The 24,362-nt window shown below is 39.7% G+C and overlaps 1 protein-coding gene across 2 annotated transcripts in view; it reads right to left on the reverse strand.

The window, feature by feature from the left end:
• LOC146678415 (talin-2) overlaps nt 1-24,362 on the reverse strand; it is a 100,178-nt gene that overhangs the window by 64,001 nt on the left and 11,815 nt on the right. For both annotated transcript variants that reach the window (XM_085389064.1, XM_085389150.1), the window contains exon 2: nt 9,810-9,857. The gene's annotated coding sequence lies outside the window, so the exon portion shown is untranslated. The remainder of the gene's footprint in view (nt 1-9,809; nt 9,858-24,362) is intronic.

A 24,362-nucleotide genomic window follows, 5' to 3' on the forward strand; every position in this document is an offset into this window, starting at 1 on the left:
AGAAGAACGAAAGGGCACCGTTTAATCAACTCCTTATAATTCGGTGCTGTGCTGATGTTCTAAAATCCTAAATCGAAAAGAAACCACCCTCCAAGCGCTGTAAAAATCGGTCTTGCTCATTTTTAGCACCTCTTGCACAGCTAACAGCCTGCTGGCCTTTTCCATTGCTCCTCATCTCCACTGGCCTTTCAAGTGTTTCATATATTCGGTTAATGTTTTCTCAACTACACAAACACCCTCCCACAAGTAGGGTTGGTCGTCCTGACAATTATTCCATGATGAATGAGTTTCAGTGTTTACCAATTTCATGTACATCTGGAACAAGCCAGCCTTTTCTTCTAAATAACCTCAGCTGCCAATAAATCAATTTTTATGACCACTCATATCCAAGGCAAACGCAGTGTAAACAAGGCATTCTAGACCCTCTCTTGACTATTCATCAGGCAGAAATGAAATTGATCTAAAGCACACAAGCTTAGTCACACACACAATCAAACCAGCACAGTTAGAAATGAGGTCATCATCATCATCCAGCCAGCATGAATGGGGCTGCAGAGGACAGGAGGTTGAAAGAGTCAGTGGAAAGTGTTGGACGAGGAACTGAGTAAATATCGCTCGCTCTCTCTCTCTCCGAGTGCAACTGAGTCAAGTGGTGACCCTGCTTACTGCTCACCATGTGCATTCCAGTTCACACAGGCTCACGCTGGGTAAAATGTTTTTAAAGTAGAGTCACCGGACTGAGCAGATGCTGGAAGTCTTTCAAATGCATCAGTGCATAGGAGAAAAAAAATGAAACCCTTTGGGAGTACAGTCACATGCACATACAAACACATCTGGTTTCAAGGTAAACTTGTTAATGAATATTTATGCCTGTGTGCCACGAGGCCTGTGGTGTTTTCTTCTGTTAGTATCGGAGAGATAGAAACACTCAAACTCCACTGTTTAGTCTTTTTAAGTCTCAGAGGAAGTTTTGATAAATGCAGGTTGGAAACAAGTGTGACTGAGGGAGGGAGGTTTTACAGGTGTCAACCAACTGTATTTTTTATCTTAGATTTTTATTTTATTTATTTTTTTAAAGGCCAAATTGGAAAATGGAAAAGAAAATTCATGTGTCGGATAACACTTTAAACAACCAGTCTTTCTTCTTTTTGGCTTTTGGCTGTGTTACAAATGCTGAAATAAATATAATTTAACATCCATAAAACTAAAACTTGTTATACTTTAACTGCTTTTCATTATTGCCTGGTTTTAAAAAGGCATGTAGGATATAGAACATTCACACCCTTCTACGTGGGGGGAAAAAAGTTGCATGTTAAAAAACCCTGCTTGCATAATTATCCACCTGGTTGGTGGTGGGGTTAGGTGACAGACTGCATATGCCACAGGTCACAAACTCCAAGTCTTTTGTGTGCCTGTGTGTTTTTGCATGTGCATTTGAGAGAGAGAGAGAGAGCGAGCTTGGCAAGCAGCTAAGCCAGGCAGGTGATGCATCTCTGTCGGCAGCGGCTCTTGTGCAGGTGTCGAGTTTCATGCAAGCGAAGAAGAGAGGCAAACAGTCCCACAACTGCAACACATTCAACATAATGAGGCAGTGTGAAACACAGTCAGCATGATCATTTATTATCATTACCCTGTTTTTTGTTGTGTTTGCCTACATTAAGTAAATAAAAGTTAACGGAAAAAATTACTCAAGCTGTTACTAATATTTCCGGGAACTGAAAATCTTGAGTGACGTGAACCTGGACCATATCAGCCTCTTAACTAGAAGTAGGGAGTCTACTTGAATCTATTCAAAATATGAAGCCAAACCACAGTCACCACCATAATTTGGCTCAATTTGTCATATGGATATCAGCTTTGACGGGTACTTGAAAACAAACGTGGCTGTGTAAGACTTCTCGTTTCTGAGCCAATACTCGGACTTGATCTTGCATTACAACCCTCACTTACTCCCACACTGCAGTTTTCAAGTAAAGACCACAGCTTTTGTTTTCTATTTAGAATATGGATTCAGCCTCTAACAACTCCATTGCTACTCAAGGATTTGTTCAAATACAGGTTGCTATGGTTACCGAGGCAGGTTGTGGCTCGACTATCATCTGATCTGCTTTATAAGGCATTAAAATGAGAAAACACTGTTTGTCTGATATTCACGTGAAAAAGAAAGTTTTCACAAGACTTTATGCGGTTCTATAAAAAAAAAAAAAAAAAAAAAAACTAAGTACACCCCATGATTTAGGAAGTTGTTGAACCACCTTTAGCAGGCAATAACTTGAAGTGATTACTTTTTTTTTTTTACAATTTTATCAACCTTTCACATCTATGTGGAGAAATTTTGGCATGCTGTTCTTTAAAGCGTCGCTTCAGTTCATTTATGTTTGCAGTCATGCGTTTATCCAGAGCCTCTCTTAAGGTCTTACCACAGCATTTACTTTGAATGGAAATTACCCATCTACAAACACTGGCTAACTACTCTCTGTGCTGCAATGAAACTGTGAAAAGTGTAGCACAAACCAGAAATTGACAGTTTGTCTTCAAAATAAAAGTTACGCATTATGAAGCATGTTGGCTGTAGTGCTGAGGCACAGCTTTTACTTTGAAGACAAACCATTTCTAGTGTGTGTTGAATTTTTTTAATGTTCTGCCAAGCTCAGCTTAGCAAGTATTTGCAGACCAACACAAACAAACAAAAAATTCAAGTAATCACTGCAATCAGCAAGTAGCCAGAGTCAGCAATCTTTGCGAACCGCTGACAGTCAATACATATTTTTCCCCAATAATTGGTGATGGCATCACACCCAATAAGGCAAACAACTCTTGAGCAATGTGTGCGTGATGTCACATGAGAAACCTCAATACAGAGGAGTTCATGGTCAACTCAATGACTGCAACGCCCCAGGTCCTGTAAATGAATCCCAGTGATCACCCCTCAACCTCATGCTTGGTATGAGGGGTTTGGCAAAACCCAAACACCACTTACCAGCACAAACATGCTACTGTGGATCATGACCACTTTGTGCGTCATGAGATGGCCACATCATCTCCACCGTGGACCAATGAGAGCAAAGTGAAGATGCTTGGTTCAAAGTTGATTCACAAGTTTTGTGCTTTGTTCAGATGCAACTTTGTGGACCTAAGACACGCCACTGTGTGTGTGTGTGTTGGTTTTTTTCTGGCGGCCCCTCAGTATGTTTCTAATTGTGCTGTCATGAACGATAACATTTAACATACTGAGGCCTGTAGCGTCTCAGATGTAGTTTGAGGGTTTTTCCAACTTCTGAGCACTGCACTGGGCTGAACATCGTGGCATTTTGTTAACACACACATGAATGCTCTGGACCAGTAAACTGCCAAAACTTCTACTTATATAGCAGTGCTCACACTTGCTGATGATCAATTAATCAAGTGCACTTGACTAATAGCACGCAGTTGCTATTTACCCTCTTAACTCCTATGGAGACAGTAAGGAGGTTCTGCATAGAGGGTGCACTGATTATTATGTTTAAAATCACAATTTGTCAAGTATAAATACTTTTCTTGTTTGTTTGTTTTTTTAATTTGCAGTTATTCAGTTCCCCCTTTGGTAAAGAAATATTTGCTGTTTCAATTCTTTCAGCTTTTCACATAATTTTTTGAACATTTATCCAGCGCAGAATTCAAGAAAACAGAGAAATATCAGCAATATGTTACGTTTTATTTTTCAACCTGTCAGTTTCAATGTGACTCACTCCACATTTGTTGTCATTCTTCCAGGCTTTGCAGGTTCTGAACAGACAAACAGGCGCGAACAGATCTCTGTGCATGAATGTGCATTTGTCCATCTACTTTTCTTTACCCAATTCCTTCTGACAGGGCTGCAATTTGTCTAGAAACAGAACCGAGCTGATCTATATCTCGTTATGTAAAGCCAGTGGCGTAGGGGTAGATCTGCTATAGGGAACCGTTTTAAAAATGACTCAAGTAAAAAGGATGAGTTATAGCTCAACCTACTCTAAGGGCTTGTATTTTAACCATTTCCATTTTGCACTGCTATTCTTAATAAGTCAGAGGAAATAATTCACATTTAAAAGATTTTAACAATTTTTACACTTGCAAGCAGCTTTAGAAATCAGCTGTAATATTATACATACAGACTTTTGGCTTTACAAGTAAGACAAACTTTGGAGAATATCAGCTTTGGTAAACAAATGCATCAGAAACACAACATTTATTGAGGCACAGCTTTTACTTTGAATTGAGTCATGGTGTCATTTATTGCAAGGTTTGCCTTCAAAGACAAAGAGCTTTTCGTGCTAAATCCAGACCAGGATCAGAATATGACACATCCTACTTTCAACAAGTCTCTGGTAAATAGTGCTCTAACAAAGATATTATGGAGCCAGTTTGCGCAGCTGAGTGTACAACAAGACATAAGAGCTCGGGACAATGTCGGGAGAATAAGGTGAAGAAGTTTGCTGAAGTTGTCCTTTCTCAGATGTAGTACACGACGAGAGAAAGTCCACATTAGATTCACTTTCATAACTGAAAATATTCAGTTTGGTTTAGCTAAGGGAGCTTCCTGGCCCATTACCTGTGCTACTCTTACAATAGTCCAAATCAGTCTAATCAGACATCAGACTTTGTACTGGGGAGCTGATGGATTTAACATGTGGATTTAAAGCCTTGATTGTGCTTTGTCTGCTATGGTCCGCTCAGGTCCGAGTGACTTAAATTTCATCATCAGACAGTGAGTGCAAGGACCTGGGTGGACCCCACGTGACTGTGCAGATTTGTATGGGAGAATTTACATTACAATGCACCAACTATGCATCCGGACAGCAAAGGCCTACAAGCGGACTTCAAGGAAGTATAACAGGAATGACTCTTTGGCTATCATGTCTCCAATATGATATCATATTTGTGCGTAACAAAGTATAACCAAAGCTCAATATGCCATTCATTCTCATATGCACTGCTGTCAAGTCTACAAAAAATGTAAACCTTTTATTTTATTTCTTACAATGTGATTTTCATACTTATTTCTCAAAACACTTTACAGTGATGACATTGTAACCAATAAACTCTGCCATTCACTAAACGTTCATATAATCTCTGCTTTATATGGTTTTAAATGTTTATTGGATGGATTGCGTTTCACGTGTGACCGGTTTCGTTAAAGTCTGAGGATAATCCCTGATGTCAGATAATTTCCATTAGTCACTTTTCTCCATAATAATTCCACATCCATCTGTAATAGCACAAGATCTTCAGTTTGAATACTGTTTGGATGAATGCAGATAGTAGTTAAGTCATTAGTGTAGCAGTGCCGACTCCAACTAAGGGCCGACACTGATGAACACAGATATAATCACGGATGAAAGTGTCACTAGAGATCAAATAGAAACGACAGTGTATCAGTATCAAGCCAATTTATACATAAGTGACAATATTAACATTCAAGGTCCAAAGTACATGCAACATTTTTTATTTTAGCATGCTGAAAGTGGCTGCATTTATTGAATTTGTAGCCATTTCACTGTAAATCTATTTAAAAAAAACAGACTTATTTTTTAATAACCCATAACAAAAACATATAAAGACAAAAAATAAAAACCCCCAAAAGAAAAGAAATCCAGGGGAGAATACCCATGATAGTCGGGTTGATTTGAATGCCAAGAAGGCCAAAGGATTCCCAGACTCTGAGGCCCCCCTCTATTTGGCAGTGATGCAATTCCGATTACACAACCCTTCCCAATGGCACAGTCACTCTGACTGGAAAAACAGGTGATTCACTATAATGGTGTCAGTTTGCTGGTGTGGCGATGGCCTCAGTCTCACCCACCAGGAGGCATGACCTACTACTTGCCGGTAAAATGTCTTGTTGTGGAAGGAATTCAGCGATAGCTTGAAACAGTCAGGGTGTGATGTGGCCGAGAGCCATTCACTTCACAGGGCGAGTAAGACCAATTCTCATATGAAAAATAAAAAATAAATATTTAATCTGTTTGCTGACAAACCAAAAAAAAAAAATAGTCACATCTGCTCATCACTAGCATTTTACTCTCTGAAATCACAGACAGTCCTGGAAACAACAACAATAAACGAAGGCTATTTAAATAGAATGTACATATAGCATTGCTACAAATATCACAGCATCAAGGCAGGTTTCTGCTATGAAAGTGAAATCACTTCTTCCTCAGCACAGCGCTCCTTGTTTAAGAAATACTTGCCATTGCTGTTGAATGATGCCGCTCTGACTCACTAATTCCACAACATCTGGTCATAGTCAGTTGTAACCACTGCTTTACAGTCACCATAGTGACACACCATATCATCATTGTTAGATAAACCACAGACAACCTCAGCTGCAAGGTATCAGATCAACTGACAGAGATTTAGTGCATGATACTGTACAAAAATATATCTGTAATTTAAACATTTATATTTATATAATATAAGTTAGTTCATTCATTCATTCATTAGTATATTGTTTCAAAAGAGTGCGATAACAATATAAATCAAAATTATATACGTGCAAGGAAAAAGACAAAGCTGCTGGGTTAAAAGTGACTTATTTCAGTAATCCAGCATTGGGTCAAACATGGACGAATAGAGCACCAAGACAGTCCAACCCAGAATTGTGGGTTGATGTGCCTGGAAACATTAGGCTCTTCATATCCAGCACAACAGTTCCCATAATAAGACTACATAATAAAATAAAATCTGTATCTTCACAGCATTATTACTTCCATTTACAATTAATGAATCTTTCCTGGCAAGAAAGAGGCCGACAGTGCAACAATACATCCACTCAGGGCTGTACCATCGGCAACAGTTGCCGTGTTTAAAATGCAATATGTTGGCCATGCACAGAGAAACAGAACTAAAACAATTGGCAGTGATAAAAAGAAACAGAGTACGGATTAAAAAAATAATTTAGAAAGGTTGCTGTCTCATGAGTAGCAGAGCAGAGGTGCTTCCACAGCATGTGGAAAAAGCATGTGAGGATGTCACACAATACCTTGGAAAATTAATAAATTATGGAAACCTGATCTGCTGCTAGCTCAGACTGCTTCTTTGCTCATCTACTGAGATAAAGTCACTGACAAATAAAGGCACCTTTGTGTCTACTTTTTTCAGCAACCCTACTTCACCCTATTTTGGTGTATTGCCGGAGATCCAAGGAAGTGTAGTGTAGTTTAGTTGGCAGCCGTTAGGATGTGAATAAGGATAAACAGCCCTCACAATGCAAGATACAGGGAAACCCAGTGCTGTTGTTTGTGTCAATGCTGGAAAGCAAGCTGCAGTAAAATCTTATACATTTTACATTCATCACCTTTAAATCCTGCAAAATGTGAAGAAAAGATCCTGAACTCAAACTAATATTTTTATAAATATATTTTGTGGGAATCATTAAGACAGCCAAAGCTGGTCTATATACTGTATGCGCCGTGTATCAAAAGGTTCATCTGCTCACAGCTTCACAAACTGAGCTCATGCTGGACTAATCATGTGAGAGCAAACAGAGTACTGAACAGCTGGAGGAGGCTAGGATCACACAAACTAGCTGAGCCATGACAGATATAAACAGACTTTTAAGGAAAGGTTTGGACCGAGATACAAATTCCTTGTCCCCCTCTTCCTCTCCGTCTCTCTCTTTACTGACAGCTCAATTCTGAACATCCCACCATATTGAAATTAAGACACACTACCATTTTCAAATGTAATGCTTTGTTAAATGAATGGGGAAACCCCTTTAAATCTGGGTTACGCTACAAAAACATGCAAATGTCAAACACTCTGCAGGACACCGATTTGTTTTCAGCTGTGTCTCTCGGGGCGTTAAACAACGGTCAACGCCAAACACAAAAGAAGCAATTTTTTAGCAGGCACAGCAAGATACAAAACAGCAGCGTAATTAACATGTTATCACTTCAAAAAGCCGATTCTTAACCTATAGCCTGATTATAATTTAGGATTACACTTTAAGCACATCTGATTACATTGAGATCTGCCTGTTTATTGAAGCTTGGTACAAATCAACATCAGAGCTCATTAATTGCTAGAAAACTAAAACACACAGAAACTGTAAACTCATTTGCAGAGTGGAGCATAGTTACAAAGGAGTTGGGCACCAGATGTTGCCTAGTTAATTGCCCCCAGAAAGCAGCACATTGAGTCGACTTGAAAATGTACATTATTGTGTGCTGTTAGAGAGGTCTGTATACAGGCAAACACAATTTAATATATTATAAAGTCTACTGACTATTAGTTAGTTGAATGTAAACGGCATAATCTCGAGTGTCCACAGAAAAGATCACAGAGTAACTGATAAATTGTACCAGGTGTGTCTTGCTTACACACTCTCCCCCTTGCTGGGTAAACACACAAATGGAGCGGAAGTAGACTGTTTAGTTTCAGCGGCTCCCTCGACTGGTGTGTAATGCTTTAGAGTGAGCTGTACAGGTGAAGTGCTTAAGCTTTCACTGTGAACCTGTAATCGTGTAAGTGAAGAGAATGACAATAATGGAAACAGAGGAAAAAAGCGCATTGAAAAATAAAAGGGCAGAAAATACAGTAAAACTAAAGATGCTGCTGCTGCAACTCCAAACAGCAGATAAAAGCAACACGACTAGAAATCATTTAGTGTGCTTCCATATGGCTCCCCGGCAGCTGGAAGCTACTCCTGATCATCCCGATAAGCCTCGTCAGAACAAACATGTAGCACGCGACAGAGCAGTAACCTAACTGTATAGGTTCCATTAACACAAAGTAGCACGTCTTCTACAATATACACAAACTGGATATTTTATCAGGTAGCTGATATGGCATCAGAATGGAAAAGAAATGGCGTGGTTGCTGAGCAGCAGTTCCCTTGGTGAAAACGCCTTGTGGAGGTCAGAAATTTGACAATGACCAGACTGAGCACACTGAGGTCCTTTCAGCTAAAAACATGAAACTGAGGCTCATCAAACTGAAGAAAAGATGAATGGAAAAACATTGCCACATGTGATCGGTCTTGAATTCTGCTGCAACATTTGGATTGTAGGGTCAGAATTTGGCGTGAACAACATGACAGCATGGATCCATCCTGCCTTGCGTCAAAGGTTCAGGCTGGTTGCTATAATGTAACTGTGTGGAGGATATTTTCTTGGCATACTTTCGGCCTCTCAATACCAAATAAGCTTGTTTTAAATCTTTATCAGCAACCTTTACGACTAGAATACTCAAACACATTTCTTGTCAATGAGTTCACTGTACTGAAATGGCTCTACAGTTATCAGATTCTCAAACTGTTGGAACGGCAGATTTCCATCATGGATGTAGAGTGGACGAATCTGCAGCGACTACGCGACGCTATTGTGTCAATATGGAATAAAATCTCTGAAGAACGTTTCCAGCACCTATGCCATACAGAATTAAGCAATATCTGAAGGCAAGACGGGGTTCCACACAGTACTAGCAAACTGTACCTTTTAAAGTGAATGAATTTCATATTCATCCTCTAGCATTGGTAGCAAAGTAAGAGCTTGCCACTGGGAAAATTTCATTGGCGTCCAATCTGTCTCAGTACAGCATAAAAGTGAAAACTGCAAAACCTCCATTACAATTATCCAAATGTGTGATTTCACACTTTAATTTAATTTAATGAAAAGCCAAATCACACATTTTCAGCTACTTCTCTTTCACCCGTAAGTGGTGTTGTGTACCATCTGTAATGACTTCTTTTTTCCCCCCTCACAATCTATCCAGCCACAGTCCAGACATGTGATTTAAAAGCTTTTCTGTCACTATATGTGTGCACCACATCTCCATTAACAGCCTCTTACCTTATTGCTCAGGAAAATGCAGCCCTGGATATCTGCTGAACTTCACAGCTGAAAAACAGAAAGGAGGGTATTTATGAGCCACATTTGCAGAATGCAAAAATATAGACTTGCATACAAAAGATAATTACAAATGTTAATCTATACAGTGATTAAAGCAATGGATTCACAGCAGGAGTATTCATGCTCCACTGAAACAAAACACCTAGGCCTATACTTTTAGATATGTGTAACAGGCTATGACATATTTAACAGCAAATAAGTATAAAATACACTCCAGGCAAAGCATAATTAGGATATGCACAATAATTACTTCCTTGCTGTTAAGAACAAAGAGGAAATGAGACAATAAAAAAAGCAGAACAGTTTAACTAGAATATTTTAAATGTCAAAAAAATGAATAGTTACAACTATGTAGCACGCTTATTACACAGCAGTCAGACATTTTGACTAAATGATATTTAACCAACAACATTGTGGTTTAAAATTACCTACTTCATGTGAAGACTGCACTTTACAGGTATGTCAGACTAAAACATTTGAGGTTTGTTTATTAAGAAAATGAAAAAAACAATGTCCAAGGATACAAAGGTTTTACAAACAATCTACCACAAAAAAAGACAGCAAATTTAATCTGTGCTATAGCTGTATATGCAGTATTTTTCTACAGCTACAGTTTCCAAATGTTCAGGGCTGATCAATACAGCAAGACAGCCAGAACATTTCACAACAGGCAGCATGGATTATTACACCTGCCCAGGCAGTACAATATCATGCCCACAGCCAGAGTTAATGACAACTGGCTGCAGTGGCTCCAGACAGGGAGGAGGACTGATGGGTGGACAAGTGAGAGACACTCTTAAGGTGGATCATCGAAGGGTAAACCAGCACGCTGCAGGCACACTGTCATGCCTGTCCTCTCTCCCACGGGAGGCTCTGCACACACTGCGGTAACACAGTCACTTGCATTACTGCACAGTCGTCTTGAGTGTGAGAATGCGACATCCTTGTAATCCTATACCCCAATGAAGTTATTCGTTTTCACATACAGCAAAATGTGAAAAGATAAAGTACGTTTCACAGGAAGCCAGAACTATCCGTCAATTAATACATCCAAGCGGTACAAACAGTGTGATATTAGGAAAGGCAACTCCAAAGGGCTGCATACTGATGAAAGCAAACACTGGCCAGTGCTGCTAATGATTCTGATTACCTGCTTAATCATCAGACTCCACTGGAGCTTGGCTTTTGCTCAGGCAATCTGCCCCCTGAGTATTATTGACTCGCTGACATTGGCAGTGAGTTGAAGAAGGGTTTAGGTTTCTTACTGGGAGGCAACTGATTCACACAATGACTCACTTCTCCAGTCCCACTAAGGAGGTAAGAAATCAAACTTTATGATAGCAAATGTTCATTAAAAGAATGAAACAAAGAGGAAAAAAGGCCAGGAAAGCAGCATGCACCCACGCACTCATGTTGTGATGATTTTTTTTTATTTTTTTTTTAATTTAGCTCCTTCTGCCTTGACAGGAACAATTAAACTTTTTGCTACTTGACTTCCAACAGCTTGAGAGATTCCAGTATGCTAGTGGCTAAAGTAGCCTATATTAAATACTAATAGCATATAACCCACTAGTTCCAAGCATGCCTGTAAAGCAGAACATACACTCAACTAATAGGTTAATTCACTAGAATTGGGGGGGGGGGGGGGGGGGGGGTTAAATAACTGTTGGCAAGTTAGTCAGTTTAATTTTATTTCTATAGCACCAAATGACAACAACAGTTGCCTCAAGGTGTTTACAGAGTTTCCTGCTAAGCAGCGCCATTAGCTGCTACTTGCGTTCAAGCTGATAGCCTTAAGCAGCGATAGAAATCTACTTTCAACTGAAAAGCTAGGTGCCACAAACCACTTTAGTTTTTGGGTTATTATGCTAATAGTAGCTAAAGTAGCCTACATCAGCATCTACTAGCATATAAACTGATAGCCTCAAGAACAGAAACACCGCTTTCAACAATAACAAGCTATTTTTCCCCCAGCGATTTCCAGAGTGTTATGCTAGCAGAATTAGCCACTAGTTATAGCTGATAGCCTCAAGCAGAGATGAATGTCACCACTGTACACAGACAGGCTATTTGCATGTTCTTTTGCCTTAACAAAATCTAGGAACACTGTTAACCCCACTGCATCTTTTCCTAGTAGTGGCTAATGTAGCCTACTACTATTAGCATACTAGCTCCAAGATGCATCAGATGTGAGTGATTTTCTAGTTCTCGCTACATGTGCAGCATCATTTCAAAGAATCACACTGCTCAGTTTAGCAAAGTAGCAGGGGAAGTAACAGTGTCTTATTTTAACATTCAAATTACAGTTTTGCATAAAATAGTACACTGTTCCCCAATGTTTATACCCTGTGATAATAGATGGTTATTAGATGACATTTAACAGGGTCTCCTATCAAAGACACATTAGAAAATGAAAAGGAAACTTTGACACAGATCAAACAACAATAATTTAAAAAAAAAAAAAAAAAAACATGAAAAGAATCATTGGTAATGCCTCAAGGAAAACAATTAAGGACACAAATTAAGCAAGGTACTTAAAGAGAGACAACTAGACACATATTTGCACTCCTATAATTCTTTCATCTGAGTCTGAGGGGAGTTGCTTTGAGCAAAACTCAACATGCTTGATTTAGGAAACTCCCAGGGGTTACCACAGGCATAAGTAGCAACTATGTGCTTAAAAACCACACTTTACTTTAGGATATTTTTGTTCTATCTTAATTAGTCCAAAAAATAAATAAGGCTGCAGGAAGTTATAACTGAGTAGGGGAAACTCTCACAAGGTATCCCTGGGGTTTCCAGAGGTGTGGCGCATTGCTGAAGGCAACCTTTGGAAGCACAATGCACCACTGGGGACCTCATTGTTCAGTCCTGCTTGTTTCATTAATAACACGGTGTAGAAGAGGACAGAGTGGGGACAAGCTGACAGTGTGTTGCCTAGGAAAAGCCCAAAAAGGAGGCCTTTAATTAAGCTGCCCACTATGATCCCCCAGCATCAAACTATCAACAGGAGATGATGTTTGCCATTAAGCAAATTTAAATGAATTACCTTAAACAAGTTTACTACAAACACAGCTGCCACTAAAGCTCTCCTCTAAAAACTCGGGGCTGGGTGCTAAGTTCCTTCATCCAGGTCATCTCAAAGATCAGTGGCAGCTGTTCACTGCGGGGGAGCATTGCTCATTCACATCTTTACCAAATTCTTCAGAGATTTACACAAACACAGTCTTGCTCAAAGGAATAGTTTGACATTTTGGAAGACTTATTATTCTCATTTTTGTTGCTCTCTGCGCCTTAAATATGAAGTTAAGTGTTAACTTCATGACAATAAATGCACTTGCAATGCAATTGTCCTGTGTTACAATCTGAAATTGACTTGCAAATAGAAAGACTGAATCCCAAATCATGGCCAAATATTTTCATCTCAAGTACATGGAAGCTTATTATCATTTGAAATCCATCGAATAAATCAAACAACTCTAATTACATTGAATTAGCAAAACAAGTGGCTCAGCGTCACGGACAGGCAGATCTACCACTACCATCAACAGCAAACCCTGGCTCCAAATGGCTTCACAAAACAGAAGTGTCTCGATAAAACCATAGCACTACTACCTGAAAAAACCCACAGATGTAATAGCAGGGATAATCTTTGTTCCATAAACAACCCGTCTATAAACCACAGACTGAAATTGTCAGCTCTTTGCAGAGAATGGGTTTTGTTTTTGTTTTTTTGTTTTTTTAGAAGCAATGCTGATGGGAAAACAACTTCTGGATGATGCTCCTGCTGTTTATATTTCAGTAGGGGAGCACTGATAGTCCTAAGTCATGGAAGACATCCCAGCATTGAAGATACTGACTAATCGTCTGTGTTCTTTCAGCACACTTTGTATAACTTGATATGCAATGACCTAAATGGTAGCATGGATCTGGGAATGATAAATGTGATGGGGGAGGTGTGAAGAGAAGACTCTATCCATTACCCTCACTGGAAGCGACTAGAACTATAACTGCACTAAAAAAAAAAATAGAGATAATAATTTAATCAATAAATTAAAAAAAATAAAAATAAAAATAGACCTTTAGAGAACTCAAGATATGACAGGATGAAACCCTGCAACAGAACTAATTGATGCAAAAAGTCCATGAAGTAAAAGTAAACAGATATATTTTAATCCGTACCACCTGTGTGAAGCAGATAACGTGACCTTTCGGTGCAAATGCCAGCTCGCGTTTCACTAATATCAACCAGAGCAAAAAACATTTAGTGATTCAGTGGTTAGAAGGTTCGACATTTGAATCGCATGGCTCTCTAAAGCCTTTCTTTGCAAAAGGTGCATGTTCTTCCTGTACCTGCACTGGTTTTCTCTGCATGCCAATCTTTATAAACACAAATCATACTGTTCTGCTGACGTGTGTTCCATTAACATAATGCTGAAAAGGAACAAAGTTTTGTAGCTTACAGTTCGATCCCAAAATGAAAAAGAAACTAGGGAGCTTTGCTTGAAAGAAAAATCAAAGACTAGTCCCTAACCTGAAAACCCTGGACAGATAATGATATGAAAACATTTATGAATGAATCTAATAGGGGAGGAAAAAAAAAATAATGGCAGTAATAGATTAAAGAAATTCATAGCTTCTACTTTTATCTGCTGTTATTTCCTCTGTATCCTGCTTGCCGACCTCAAAAGTGCCACAAAAAAACCTTCAGCTCCTTTTTTAAAATAATACAGATGTATCTCTGTACAGCGTGATGTGAGAGAAAGGCAGACAGAGGTGAATTAAAAGTGATGGATATGAGATGAAGAGGCAAAAGCAGTTTAAGTTCAAACAAGCCATTGTTTAAAATCATGCTAATAACATATTATCTAACCCAACAGTTGGAGCTGTGGTATATAGGAGAAGGGGGGGGGGGGGGGGAGTCCCCTAGTGCTTTGGCCTACCAGGTGGTCAATTTAGGCCCAGACTTGTAATACAGTGGCAGAAATGCTTATATTAAATTATGTAAGACATCTGGTGCAACACAGTGCATGCCCCCTATAAGAATAAAGACATTTTCACTAGGAAATTAAACATAATAATAAATACAGGGCCTTATCACTCTTCCTTCAGTTTGGAGTTTTTCCCCCCCTCTTAATTCTCTTCTCCCCCCCCCCCCCTTTTTTTTTTTGGCATGACATCTGGGGAACAGCTGGTGCTTTGCATCATATGCAAGCACACATACACACAGTTGTTACACAGGGGTTAGGAGGTCAGAAGCCCGGTCTCCAGACACACCATTTAATCTGGTCTACGTATAGATAGTCTCTGCACAACCACAATTAGACAAAAACTGAGACACACACACCAGACCCTCTCTCATCTCTCTTCTATACAAGGCAACCATTCAACCCTCTCTGGGGAGGGCAGAGATTCTCACTGATTAGCTCTGCCTTTCCAGATAGTGGGGAGTGGTGAGGATGGGGGGTGCGGGTGGAGGGTAGGCACGGCTACTAATTCAATTACACAGATTCTCGTCTGTGTTCAGGCCGACTCCCAGTTCCATGAATGGAATCAAAACCACCCCGGCCGAGGGGGGGGGGGGGGGGGGGGGGGGGGGAGAGCAGAGTGCCAAAAATGTGTTTACATTTGTGATTTACACTGGTTGGTTTTGTTTTAGCTTGGGAGAGGCCGCTATTATTCTCTGGCTGAACACTGGAAACCCCGTTATGAAATAAGGGTTTCACAGGATTTCTGACAAAACATGTAAAATGACCCCCTAAAAAGGGGAAAAAGACAAAAAAGAATCTGCAATTAGTTGCTATTAAAACTCAACTTTATCCACTCAGAAAGATATTTATCCCCATGAAGCTAAAGTGTATTTAGACAAGAGGCAAAATAGGCAAAAGTAAAAGACAACACAAACTGGAAATCCGAGTTGCTCTATATACTAAAAATAAATCTAAATATCATTTGTGTAATTGCTTTTCGAAAGCTACATCCACCAACAATAGTGCAATGAAATACTCCTATTTAAAGTTCCTGCTGCCAAGTTTCTGTGAGCAGCTGGCAAACAATAAGAACTGAAATGACAAAAGCACACACACCTGAGGAAAACTATCAAAAAGAAGCAGAAAGAAACTAAAACTACTCAAATAATGTGAATGTACAAATCATAAAATTATACATTTATAAATTTATGAAGCACATCTTCAGGTGCCGTGGTTAGCACTGTTGCCTCACTGCAAGAAGGTCCTGGGTTCGAATCCACCATCTGGCCAGGCCCTTTCTTTGTGGCGCTGGCATGTTCTCACCATATCTGCAGCCCACAGACATGCAGTCAGTCGGGTTAGGTTAATAGGTGATTCTAAATTACCCAAAGGTGTGAATGTGAGTGTGAATGGTGTCTGTGTTAGCCCTGCAACAAACTGGCAACCTGTCCAGGTTGTACACAGCCTCTTGCCCTGTTTTAGCCAGAATAGGCTCCAGCACCCCGTGACCCTGAATTGGAGCAGAGGAAGAAAAAAAAAAAAAAAAAAAAAAAAAAAAAAACATGGATGGATGTACAAAGTTTTCTTGTTAATTACATTCACTTCACATTTCACTTGTTTATTAACCATCATCCATCCCTAGAAGTAAATCTGCCCTAAAAAGAATTCCCTGAAAAAGCTGAAACATTAAAGACTGGCCAAGTCAACAAGATCCTTCCTTTTTCACCATCATAAAACAGAACAGAGCAGCCGTCAAACAAAAGTCTTAGTGCAACATTTAACATTAGATTATGCAAATGCACAAATCAAATTGGCAGAAAAATAATATCAGTATTAAATCGACATAAATACCATGTCATAACTTTTTTCTTTTTTGCTATCCATCTGTCTTGAAAATGGTTTCTGAAGAAGCTCACCAAGTTTCAGAGGTAAAAATCTGGGCCTTGGTCCAGTGTTTCAAGCAGGTTTTGCTGGACATAAAGATACCAGCTGCTAAGCAGTCACGGCATAGCTGAGCAGCTTGATTCTAATCATACTTTTGCACTCCTTGGCAGGGTGTGATACATCCTGTACTCTGGTTACACCTTCTGATCACTTTGCACAATCCTGTACTGCATTTGGAGCTAACATCTTGATGGGAAAAACACCAATTGCTTTGGTATAGCAAAGCTTCACCACTGGACTAATCTAGAGCTACTATCCATTGTTACTTTGGTCAATACACGGTAAAAATGTTGCCACTCACTGCTGGCAAAATAATAAAGCTCTTATATGTGCCAGAACAGCTGATAAAGGCTCAAAACAGTACCAACAGTGCTGCGTGAACATCAAATCTAGTAAGAAAGCTACAGAAGTTACTTGAGAAAATGTAATCGATGAGTGCCTTGATTGGAGGGAGTTTTTTATTTTGACACATTACACCAGCGGTCCCCAACCCTTGGGCCACGGACCCGGTCCGTGAGTCATTTGGTACTGGGCCGCGAGAGTGAGACTCGGGTGTGAAATGTATGGTTTTCACGGTTTTTAGCGTTATTTTGTTATCGGTTTTTTTTTCCGTTAACTCGGTTTTCCGGATGATCTGATATCGTCGTGTTGGTGTTGTTCCTGGAATAACATAGTAAATGTTGTTTCAGGATCAATATTGCAAGTGACCAATCACATTCTTGTGACGTTATTCTTTGGCGCGCCAAGCCATTCATGCATTTATGAAATTCCAATGTTGCAAGGACAATATCAATTCTGCTTAGCGTTTATTAAAGGGTTAGGGTTAGGGTCAGGGTCCGTTGATTGGCGGACAGGGGCAGTTTCTTGCAGCTTAAGTACAGTTTTTTGTTTTACGGCGGTTTTTCCCGAAGTCGCCAAAGTATGACGTCACAACATTCTGATTGGTCACTTGCAATGTTGATCTGGGAACAACACCAACACGACGATATCATTTCGTGCAGGTTTTCCTGGGTCTTTTCACGTGTGTTATGAATAAATCTTATTTTTTTCGGTACAGGTACTAGTTTTATTTTGTTGTATTTATCCGCGACGCCTTAAAGGCCGGTCCATGAAAATATTGTCGGACACAAACCGGTCCGTGGCGCAAAAAAGGTTGGGGACTGCTGTATTACACCACAGAATAGTTGGCTTCTTTTTCCTTTTGGTCCTCTCGGGCTTTAAATGTGCTCACAGACATGGCCGCCAGGGTCAGTACATTATTTACAAGGTACAAGAAATCACCGGTTTAAAAAGCCATGTCTCAGTCTGGCAGTCTTGCAGATTAGGATGGTCCAACCTTCCTCATGAGCTGCTGACCTAATCTTCTTTTGCATCTCAGCCGCACAGATATGGGAGTCCTCTAATCCGCTCATTGGATGGACAGCTGCAAACAGACACTTAACGGTCTGCTGCTGTAGCTCTAGTCATTTTGGCCTTCAAAAAGCAATGCGGCCACGAGCTACAATATATGGATCGACATGTTTAAACCAGCAAAAGTACCGCTGAGCCACCCTTCATCTTTTTCATTACCTGCATTTGCAGTCAAGGTTTTCGAAGTGGTTTTTTTTTCCCCCCCAGGCATGACACTTTCTTAAAGCAAACTCCACCCCCACCCCCCAAAAAAAGTGTATGCAGCAATTTCAGGACAAGTGGATGTGATAACAGTTCCTGGCAGGTAAGCCGACAAACAGGCAGGAAAACCAATTAAAAAGCAGTCTGCTGGCTGCTCTGAGGCCCAGGCACAGCAAAGGAGAAGAAAAACATGACATGGGAGGTAAAGTGACTTACAGGCCTCCGACTGCCTATTGTGGGTGAACAATTCAGCTACTCCAAGCCCAGTTTTTCAGAGCAGTCTGCAAAGTGAAAGCCTGACCTCTTGCTTGTCAGTTCTATTGTTAGGAGAAGGCAAGAGCCGCTCCCAATTCACCTCATACTACATTAAATGCTATGAATTGTTTGGAGAGTTTCTGGCAACAGAAAGCAGACAAGGTGGTGAGCGTGCACACACTCGTGCACACATGCTTCTCGATTTTAAGATCCCATCGTTTCAAAACAGAGGAATTACAACAAAGACTGCATTTAATTCTAATGACCTGACCTTTGTTTTTAAAATACAATATCCACATTACTCACATTAGAGCAGGGCGATATGACCAAAAATATTTATCATGACATACATACAATTTGCGATAACGATATAACTGACGATATTATTGACAATAGACAAAATACTTTACAACTCCACAACTTTATTAGTGCAAAAGAAAAAAAAAGAAAAAAAAAAAGATCAATGAATTTTCACTTAAACAAGCAGCTTTTATGTGCATTAAAGTTATATAAAAATTTAACAGTGCAAATGCAAATTCCTTGCTGACAGTTTAACCAAAAGGCATTTCCAGTGGAAATTGGCCGACATATGTATAATATCTACAAAACTTAAAAAGAGGTTATACACACAATATGGTAATATTATGTTGAAGCACAGTACGTATCACTCCTCGAAGCTCTGCCTACGATAGCCGTAATGCTTCGACAATCCATCAAGCGGTGTGGGTTCGTAGCTTAGCAAAGTCGTACTAAAACATTTGACAGATCTTCGAGCGCCGTGTACCACATAAAATCGTTTCGAGGTCAGTAAACACAACCAGAATTCATACATAAGGCACACGGGATTATAAGGGGCACTGTCGCTTTTCAGAAAAATCAAAGGATTGATTTTAAGTGTGCCGTATTTTCCAAAAAACACGGTAATAACGACGGCTCGCTAGCATGCGCTACCAAAAATAGTGCTTTGTTGTGTATCTGACGGACGAAAGCTAAACCAGTTCCACACCACTGAAGTTGCAGCCATGCTTTTTCCACCATGTGCGTATGAGAAAAAAAAAAAAAAAAAAGGCACTGCGCATGCGCGTTTTACCCAAATTCTATCGCGATATTTCATTTTCTTATCATTGCCTAACATTATACCGGCATTACCGTGAACGGTATGATATGGCCCAGCCCTACTGCTGATGTCATTCAGCTAGCATATCAGTGTTGCTCTATCATATTTAAACCATCTTGAGCTTACAGACCAAATCGTTGTAGTTAAAATCTAACTGGTGTCAAATTTCTTCTTGGTATTATTGAACACATTATCCAATCCACGCTGACAACCAGGTCTTGGTCAGCCATTTAATATATTAGAAACTGATTTATAGACTAAACTACACCTGTGTCAAAATGACATGCAAAGTCATTATCTAATTAGTGTAATAATCTAATGTATGTAAAAATAATTAAAATTAACAGATGGAACAAAATGCTGGCTACAGCACTCACAGCATTTGTAGTGTAAAAGCACAGAAGTATAAATGAAGAGGAAATCGTCCTTAAGTACCTCATTTAGCATTGTAGTAACACTATAATTCTAGTGGTGTAGGAAGCATCTCGGCAGGGTTGTTCATCGTATTATGTTTTCTACGCAAGTGACAGTAATACTAAACTCAAGCTAAGTTAAGGCACAGTGACCCATTTCCTGTCATCACAAATCATGCAAGAGGAGTCAATTTTTTAGATACCCAGACAAACACAATGCTAAAAATTCAAAATGTCACACAGGCAGTGTGAATATCCCGGCCCTCTATGCACCACACTTCATCCGTTTACCAGATGTCTGTGCTGATTTACAGCCTAGCGAGCCCAACCTGTGTTATTTCATCCATGTGGCTGGGTCGGGGCTGAGGTGTTGACATGCTCGCTAACCACAGGCTTGGGAAGAGATAGGGCTGTAAGAATTAAGAGAGGGTTAGATTCGAATGGGGGGGGAAAAGAAAAAAAAAGAAAAGGTGAGATAAAGAGAGAAACCGTTAGGGGGGGTTGTGGGGGCTGGCACAGCTACTGTTTCCTGCGAGGTCAGCAGACTGGGGCTGATTCCAGGACAGCTTATCTTTCAGCAGGAATACCACAACCAGACCAAAGGAAGAGACAGGAGGCAACCAGCACTATGAATTCTTAGCATGTTACATACCCGGAGGAGTTGATGACATTAATGACAGATACAAAGGGTTTTTTGTTTGTTTGTTTTTATTAGATGAGATCTGGGGCAAATCAGGAAAAATAAAATATGGTCAATGTGACAATTATGAACATTTCAAGTCCCGACATCCATATTTAAGCAACTTATACAATCCCTACCACAGTGTTTTAGAGGTGATGGAAGTTTAACCTTGAGCTCGACCGTGAGATTAGAAGGTCCAAACATCTGTGACGACGGAAGTCCTTCAACATAATAGCAGCATAAATAATTCACTGCTAATTATTATTCCAAATCTGCAGTCTGGGTTGCTGATATAAGGTTAAATAGTCTGTGCCACTGTAAAGATAATTTATCTAATCACAGCCTTATATGGTACCATAAAATCTGTTTTCAGAGTTATCAGGAAACATGTTGCCTTAATTTGTTAGTTTAATGATTGGGCGTCACAATAGTTATGGTCCAGTCTTACAGTAATGATACACGTGTCCCATAAATAATGTAAGCTGGCCTTGTTTCATTAACAGGAAAAAATAACATTAATATCATTAATCACTTGATTATTACTAGTGTAGGAGAATGGGTGGGGAAAAGTTCAGATAGTATTTTTTTTCCCTGTTGTATTGACCAGCTCCATCTATGTGTTTGGAATCTTATAATGTTCAATCAGGCTTTAAGGGACACAGGGGACTAGTGGAAATAGCTGGAAGCAAAAAAATTTGACTTCAGCTCATGTTTTGTAAAAATCAAGTTCAGGCTATACTCGTGGGGGAATTTCATTCATATCCTCTGATAGGTCTGTCTGCCTTAAGTACACGAACTGTCTTTTATGCTCTCTGATGTTAATGGACCAGCGTCAGAATTGAAATATGAGAAAAGTCCACCAATGTTTGTACTTTGTATGGTGTGGATAGAAAAGCCTCTTTAACCTAACTTTTTTTGTCTATTATTCATAAAGGAAGGGTTTTTGAAGTTTCCTTTGAGCCTGGAACTAAAAGTCAAAGCATGCGCAACATACCACAAGTACAGGAATTAGCAGCCATGGTGACAATGCCATTCAAACCGTGCTTGTGACAGATCTGTTATTAGTGTTGATCAACTTCTAAGGGAAATATCTCTCTTTAGCTCCTACGTATTCCACTTTGTTCACAAGGTAGTTGCTAACTTTCCTCCTGCTGTTTTGTGCTGCATAGTATGGAGTGGTTTTGGTAAAAACGACATGTAGCTTAGGAAAAATCCAGTCATTTTATAATTCTCTGTAGACTCATTATCAGTCTCTTATTGTTAATATAGAAATATGTATTGCAGCCATTTTAATGGACAGAAAAGTGCATTTTTGTTCTTGTCTCTCCATAAAAATGCAAGTAGTACCAGTCTGTTCGTCTCAGTGACCATCTGTGTATTAAAAAGGAAATTCCCTCCAATAAAAAGAAAAAAAAATGTCTGTTTCAGGTGAACACAGCCTGAAGTAAATCCATGCAAGGTGAAGAAAATCATTGGAATGCATGGCAGTCCAAAGTACGCAAGGGTCCCAGGTTTCTCGCGAGTATTCACCTGCTCACACAGCTGCATTAAAAATAAGGCTTGGCAACACACTTAACAAAACTCTAATCAAGGAACAAGCTGCACTTGATATCTTGGAAAACAGATCAAAAAAATCCCATCTGCCACTTGTAACTGGCATATAAACCCAGCATGGTAGCAGTGCCTGTCGCCAGTTCAAAATCCAGACTGAGCCCCTGCATGAACATTTTCCTTGACAGCGGCCAGCAACAAATTTCCACCTGCTATCTGACCAACCTTATGAAAATAAAGAATATTTGAGCAAAATAAAGCTGAGGAGACTAGCGGAGCGCAGATTTATGAAATGCCTATTGAACAGACTGCTGCTTGTAGTATGAGAGATCGAAATCAAGAAGATTTTATCATTCCAGTAAGAGGGAACCCATGCGCTTCCTTACTCAACACCCCACCCCCTACAATAAAGAGGACCTTTAAAAAATAAAAACAAATCATGCCATTCTAATTTTTCCCCTCACTCCTCTCTCTATATTTTTACTTGATGTGGTCCAAATATATCACTGTAAGATGACTTTAAATTTAAATCTTATAAAACTTAAAAGTTAGTTTTTAAAACAACTTTTAGCGTCAGTTGTTCAGCTCATATATATCTAGTTTATATTTTTGAATAAAGTACTAGTGTATGTAAATGAGGATCACTATTTTGGTGCACTGCCGCTGTTATATGTTATGCCCCAATCACTGAAGCCCATAGAACTGGTCAGTGACCCCCTGGCAACCTCCAGCTGACAGGGAAAAATGACTATCCAGTGACAAATTGGCAAAACCTTTACTTTGAAGACAAATTGTCTCCATTTCTGGTTTTCAGTTTCACTACCGCTTAGCCATGCAAACTATGGGCAACTCGCAATCTACTAGCAACCAAAGCAATCACAGGGAGGCTTTTTATGCAGTAACACCATTGCAATCAAATTAACCTGAGGAGAGGAGGAACCACTCCCCAACCAGTTGGGGAATACACATATTTCCCTATTAATCAGAGGTTGCCACGGTGCCTCTATGTGACTGAGGCCTTACTTTCTCTTTATGCTGAAGCAGGTTCCAGGTCTCTCTTTTTCTGTCTTATCAGCAACACTGAGTCATCTCAGAATAAGTAGTAGAGCGATACGTAGCCTACGCAGTTCTGCTTTTCTGTTTGTACCACGCAGCCTGCGTCTATGCCAGGTGGACTGTGCTACAGTAACTGCGGAAAACCTTTGTGTATGCGAAAGATTATATGTGCAAAGCTGCCAGTGTGACTCAAACATTGTGAAGTATAACACTATAGAGATATTATATCTGATATGTATGTATATGTCTTGTTATAATAATATATCCCTTAACTGACCGCCTCTGTGTGCAGAGTGCATAAGACAGAAGCATGCTGCATTCACTGATATGATGAGTCTTAAAAACCCCAATAAGACAAGACTCAGCTGAGTCCAACAACTTTTTTCTGGCAGAAACCCTGAAGAGAGACATCATTCCATCATGTTGTCAAAGAGTTGAAGGAGTGGGCAAGGAAGCCTCCCAAGTAATTTCCCTGGGGGTGTGCTCTGCACTGGGGAGATAAGTAACCCGACTGAGGACAAGGCTGGCATTCTACCCCAACTCCAAAAGACAAAATGCCTGAGTCCATCTAAATAGAGGAATCTGACAATGGAGCATTTGTCTCTTTGCCAGCTGGAGAACAAGCTCCCCACAGACATGTAGATATGAAAGACAGTGCGCAACAACTTTAAGCTCAGAAGATTACTAGGAACAATCTTATTTTAAATTGGCAAAGCAGAAAATACTGACACTGGATTATCTCAATTAAATTCAAACCAGGACCACGAGTGATTATACCGCTGTTTGCAAACAGTGGCCTCTGAAATTAAGCATGCGGTGATTATGAAGCATAAAATCTCATGGTTTTCATTTATTCTCCACCAAGAATAATGCCAAGATGAAGTCAAGACCTTG

This window comes from Rhamphochromis longiceps, linkage group LG1, assembly GCF_057381845.1.
Source record: "Rhamphochromis longiceps isolate RC_006_pf linkage group LG1, R_longiceps_female_GT1.1, whole genome shotgun sequence".
NCBI lineage: Eukaryota > Metazoa > Chordata > Actinopteri > Cichliformes > Cichlidae > Rhamphochromis > Rhamphochromis longiceps.